Raw genomic sequence first — 6,920 nt, 5'->3', positions numbered from 1 at the left:
ATTCCGAGTTCACTTCATCTTAGACATTCACATCATCCAGCACTAAGGTAAGGTTAATATTTTTATTTTTTATTATATATATATATATATATGTATATATATTCTTTTAAGGGAGTTAACTCAGCGAATATAAAGATACGTTTATTCCCTTTATGGACTCAAGACAGTAAACCACCCCTGAGTACTTTTGTTGTCGTTATTTACGTTAGGGAAAGTAAATAGTGCTGACCACACTAACTCTTCATATACTGAAGCTACAGAAACAAGTGAACTCTACTGCACTTGTCCTATATACCAGCAGCTTTGAAAAGGGAACTTTATTTTTTACCCTTTAATTATATCTTTAATTTTAAAAATAAGTAGTCATTGGTATTCGTTTTATTTTTTATTTTTTTATTATACAGTCAACCCTAACCACTGAACAAGCAATTGAACTAGCCAAAAATCCAACCCACCCATATCCAGCCGAACCATCCACATACACCAACCCTCCGACTGACAGCTCTCAAGCCGGCTTAGACATTAACATTAAAAAGTAAGTTCAATACTGTTTATTTTATTTATTTTATTTTTATTTATATATTTTAATGGAATTAACCCGTTAATATAAAAATACGATTATACCCTTTAATTAAAGTTTATTTATTTTTTAAATAAGTTGTCAAATATATTTACTTTAATTTTATTTACGATTATTTTTTATTTTTTCTTTCTTACTTGTACAGACAGACTGAGATGCAAACCACCCATCCAGGCACTCACTCAACCATGAACAGATATGAATGCGCCACCTGTCCACGTGTGTTCAACAGGAGTGACAATTTGAAACGCCATCAAGCTACTGCGCACGCCAGAGGAAAACATCAGTGCACAGAATGTGGCAAAATATTCACACGACCTGACAATTTGAAACGACACACCACCACAGCACACACCACTCTACTTACACCAATCGATACCCCATCAGCATCTGACAGACAAAGTGAACAACCGACATTAACATTTGACAGACAAACTGAACAACCTGCATCATCAAATGACAGACAAACAGACAACCTACCTATACAATTAAAGAGACAAAGGACCTATGACGAAACAACAAACAAACGCCTAAAAACACCTCACAACGATAGTAACGTTAATGTAGACACCGACGCTATACTTGTAGATGCCCTAAGGGGAGATGTGGTAGACATAGATTTAGAGGAAATGAACGACTTAGACTTACCGTTCGACGAAATTGACACCATTTACAACTTAAACAGCGAATTACAAAACATATACATTGACAATTGGCACTCCATACAGACACACGCAACTACAGGCAAACATATATCCACATTCAATTTTTTTCACAGCCCACTAGACACTACTCCAATAGACTGGGATACAAAACTTGTAGATACCATATTTAACACACAAACTAAGCGGTTCAAAATAAATTATAGTCACCATTCCATTTTAAAACATAAAGAAACAGGGGAATATAGGTTTTTTCACTCAAGTAACAACAATGCATGCGTCTTAGAACTTCCCAAATTAATTAACAATAGAGTAGATTTTAAAGATTTTTTAGAACAATTAAACACAGCAGACATTCTAAACTACGCACAACACAATAGACCTAATACGAAATACGCCGTTGAGATCATTCCAGCCACCACATTCTATCTATATCATCTTAACGAATTCCCCATAGGTTGCCTTCTCACAGACGTTCCCGATTTCATCAAACATAATCACGCCTTTAACACTTTACAACACGATTCAAAGTCAAAACCCTACACAGACAATTTCTGTTTTTTTAGATGTTTATCCAGACACTTAGGACCACCCACAAAAGATCTTAGAAAACCAACACAAATCCTCGCGAAACAGTGGCAAGAATATCAAGGTCTCGGGACCTTGGATAATTTTAGTGGGGTTAGTTTAGTCGAAATTCCCCTCTTAGAGTCCTGTTTTAATATAAATATTGATATTTTTGAATTTAACGAAAATCAGATCCTTTGTCCCAAACTTAGAAGTAGTGATAGGTTTAGGGAAACATTATATCTTTTATTTTTTAATAATCATTTTATATACATTAATAATATAGATGGGGCGGGGCACTCTTTCGCGTGTTCTATGTGTAATAAATTATGGCCCACCGTTAAGCAATTAAACAGACACGCGAAAGGGTGTAATGGGGGTAAACCAGTAGATAGGTATAAGGGAGGGGTTTATCAGACACAGAAGACAATTTGGGAGTTTTTAGAAGGGTATGGGGTAGATGTAGATAGTAATTTTGTTTACCCCTTTAGAGCAACTTATGATTTTGAGTGTTTTTTCGACCACTCAAACTTACCCACGTTAGGTAGTTCAACAACTAGTGTAGCCAAGCACGTACCCTTGTCGTGTGCGATTGCATCAAACGTAGATGGGTTCATCGAACCCATATGTTTTATTTCGACTGGTGACCCCCAAGACTTAGTGACTAGAGTTATTGACAGACTACATACAATCGCTGAGGCAGCTTATGATATTTTGAGAAAGCAGTTCGAGCCTATTTTTAACCAAATAAGGGAGCTATATCCACCTAAATCTAGGGGTAGTAATGATAAAGCTAATGAGAAAGGGTTTGATAGGATACTTAGCGATAGGTTAGATGAGTATTTGCGACAACTGCCGGTTATAGGGTTTAATTCAGGGAAATACGATATTAATCTCGTAAAACCGTATTTCATTCAGTACTTTTTAGCTAATTCAAATACAGAAGGGTTAGAAGCGGGACCTAGTTTTAATGATGAAGAAGAAGAAGTAGAAGATAAACTACAAACACCGTTTAAATACGTCGTGAAAAGAAATAATAATTTTATGTGTATATCAACTAATAAATTAAAGTTCTTAGATATAATTAATTATCTAGCACCGGGGTTTAGCTATAGTAAATATCTCGCCGCATATAAGGTTAAAGAGACCAAGGGATTTTTTCCGTACGAATATGTAAAAAGTTTAGCCGTCTTAGATGAAAAGTCTTTACCTCCGCATTCGGCCTTTTTTTTCCACCTTAAAAAATTGTAATATTTCGGACGAGGAGTACGCGACGTGTGAGCAAATTTGGGTAGAGAAGGGGATGCAAACTTTTAAAGATTTTCTTATTTATTATAATAATATTGATGTTAAGCCCTTTATCGAGGCGCTCGAGCGCCAAACTAACTTTTACCAAAATTTAGGGGTTGATATTTTCAAAGACGCGATTTCTGTCCCCGGGGTTACATTAAAATATCTTTTTAAAACACTTTCAGAAGACGTTTCTTTTTCTTTGTGTTCTGAACGCGAATCAGAATTACATTCATCAATCCGAAAAAATATCGTAGGGGGCCCCTCCATAATTTTTCATAGACATCACGAAAAGGGGGTAACTTTCATTAGGGGGGCTAGAAATAAAGTGGTACAAGCGATTAAGGGGTACGACGCGAACGCACTTTATTTATGGTCTTTAATGCAGAAAATGCCGACAGGATTTCCGATTATTAGAAATATTGAGGATGGGTTTAAGCCGCGTAGAGCTAATCGTTATGGGGAACAGGCCTGGGAGTGGTTATCGTGGGTTTCAACAACAAAGGGAGTAACTTTAAAAACAGCGTTTAACGGGGGCGAAATTAGTTTAGGACCCCGACATATAAGAGTAGACGGGTGGGATTCGAAGGCTCGAACCGTTTATCAGTTCCATGGCTGTCTCTTTCACGGACACCCTGACTGTCCCTTAACTAAAGATAAGACAGTAAACCCTATTAATAATAGACCCTTGACTGACTTATTTAAAAAGACAACCGAAATTACGAAGTACCTGACCGATACTGTTGACGTTAAAGTCGTAGAAATGTGGGAATGTGAGTGGGCTACCACTAAACAGATTGACCCAAATATTAAAAAATTTTTACAAGATAGTGACAAACCTCAAAAGACACCGACACCGACCTATGGTAAAAGTTGGCCCCTGACTGATAAACAGATCATCGATTCTGTTTTAGACGACTCGTGTTTTGGTTTGGTAGAATGCGACATTACAGTGCCGGATAGATTAAGAGAATACTTTAGTGAGATGACACCGATTTTTAAAAATACTAACGTTACGCGAGACGACATCGGATCGTTTATGAGACAATACGCGGTCGACAATAAATTATTGACAAGCGGTAGACGTACTTTAATCGGTAGTTTTAAAGGGGAGAAAATTTTATTAGCGACCCCTCTTTTAAAGTGGTATTTAAATCATGAGTTGGTAGTGACTAAAATTTATCAAGTGGTAGAATATAATCCGGTTTCATGTTTTAAGACCTTTGGGGATACTGTTTCAGACGCGCGAAGACAGGGGGATATAGACGTCAATAACGCAATTACTAGTGAGACAATGAAATTGTTAGGAAACGCGGCTTACGGTAAAACGATAACGAATAAAGCAAGACATACGGACATAGCTTACTGTAGTGATAGGGATGTCGGACGTTGTATTAATAATCCACGCTTTAAAAAAATGACCCAACTTTCCGACGGAGTTTACGAAATAGAAATGTTAAAAAAGAAAATAGATTGGGATCTTCCCCTACAGATAGGTTTTTTCGTTTATCAATACGCTAAACTTAGGATGTTAGAATTTTATTATGACTTTATAGACAAATATATAGATAGAACCGACTTTCAACTCTGCGAGATGGACACTGACAGTTTATACTTAGCCTTAAGTACCGATGACTTATTAAAAGCCGTAAGACCGGGACTAGAACACGAATTTTATGACATTTACGACAAATGGTTCCCCTCAGAAGTATGCGACTCACATAGACCACAATTTATAAGCGGCAAGGGTACGGTAGATAGTCATTGTCAGGGGTGTAGTGATAGGAAACGTTATGAGAAAAGAACACCGGGGTTGTTTAAGTTAGAATATGAAGGGGATGGGATGATATCTTTATGTAGCAAGTCTTACCACTGTTTTGGAGACAACGATCCTAAAACATCCACCAAAGGGCTATCCAAAAATCACAACACACTAGACAAAGACACATTTATGCAGGTCCTCACGACAAAAATACCGGGTGGTGGGATAAATACAGGTTTCAGGGCACTCAACAACGGGGTTTATACATACACCCAACACAAAAATGCACTTTCTTACTTTTATATTAAAAGACAGGTACAGCCAGACAATGTGACAACATCTCCCCTAGACATATAAGACTTTGGACAGTTATAAATTTTAACGACATATTATACTAATGTAGATATGTAAATAAGACATAATTTATGACTGTATGCTGATGGGTTGATTTTTTAAATAAATAAATAAATATATTATTATATACATTGAAACGGTCTTTTTTGTGATTTTATTGTGTTTATTAATTGTGCATGTAAGTTATGTAACTCTGTGTCGTATATAAGATGGGTTACTAAAAGCAAATTCAAACATTGAAACTATGGATCCGAGATGGAAACACCCCTTTACGGCTCTGATAGCTGGCCCTACCGGGTGTGGTAAAACGGTATTTGTTAAAACGTTTTTATCCCAGGTGTCAGAGATGATGGATCCTGCACCTGAGGAAATTTATTACTGTTACGGCGAGTGGCAGCCTTTGTTTGAGTCTATCCAGAACGTTCAGTTTGTGGAAGGTCTTCCTGACATAGAAAACGGTTCAATGGGGGATGGAAAACATCGTCGTCTAGTTGTGATAGATGATTTGATGGTGGAAACAGATGATCGAATTACAAAATTGTTTACGAAAGGTAGTCATCATCGTAATATTAGTGTCATGTATATTGTCCAAAACCTATTCGGAAAAAATAAAGAACAAAGAACCATCAGTCTCAATTCGCACTACATCGTACTGTTCAAGAACCCTAGGGACGGTTCACAGATTACAAATTTAGCAAAACAAATGTACCCAGGTCGCGTTTCATATGTCCAGGAAAGTTTTAAGGACGCGACATCGGCCCCTCATGGTTATTTGTTGATCGACCTTCGACAGGAAACACCGGATAATCTGAGATTACGTAGTTGTATCTTTTCTCACGAGCAGCAAGTTGTTTACGTTCCAAAATAAAAAAGCAATCATGTCTGAGTCAGTAAAACGACAAGGTGAAATGTTAAGGTTATTGGCTCGGGCAAAACCACCCGTCGTGAAAGCAGTTGTCAAAAATGCTTCGCCCCACCTCGTAAAAACATTATGCGAGTGCTGTCACAATGTCTTAAAAGGCAACGTTCCCCTCACACCGGTTCAGAAGAGACGTCTGCGTCGTCACAAAGCGAGCTTGAGACAACTTAGCAAAAAGAAATTGACCGTCAAAAGACGAAAGGAAATTTTGCAGACCGGAGGTTTCATAGGTGCTTTACTCGGACCAGTCCTTGGTGTGCTTAAAGGTGTTTTGGGATTTTAAGGATGGCCAGAAAAATGATTTTAATGGATCCTCGTATATTAGAGTCTATGCAACAAAAACCCTATGTACCACCCGACACACTCAACGATAGTCTACGCCTCTTGGATACGCAAATGGAACATATCTTAAATAGGGAAGATTTGTCACCACACGACAAAGTGAAACAATATCAAAAGACACTACAGCTCTACACGACGCGACTTAACGATTATAGAAACAAACCCCTAGGTTTAGTCGATGTGAAACCATCCACCGTGAATACACCAACGACCGAGGTTTCAAAACAGCAAGAAAACATAACTGAACCTAAAAAAGAAACGATCGACATAACCGACTCTGAACCTAAAACGAAAACCGCCTCGCCTGACTCTAAAGTTCGCCCCTTGAAGAAATATAAAAAGACATACGTAGAAAAAACTCCACCATCGAAACGTACCAGAAGTAAGAAAACTAAAACAAGTACTACCAAATGGGACGAGTGGGAAAAAACCAAACACTAACAA

Source organism: Physella acuta, unplaced genomic scaffold (assembly GCF_028476545.2).
Source record: "Physella acuta isolate Inbredline_101_S28 unplaced genomic scaffold, ASM2847654v3 ptg002364l, whole genome shotgun sequence".
NCBI lineage: Eukaryota > Metazoa > Mollusca > Gastropoda > Physidae > Physella > Physella acuta.
This window is presented reverse-complemented; position numbering follows the sequence as displayed.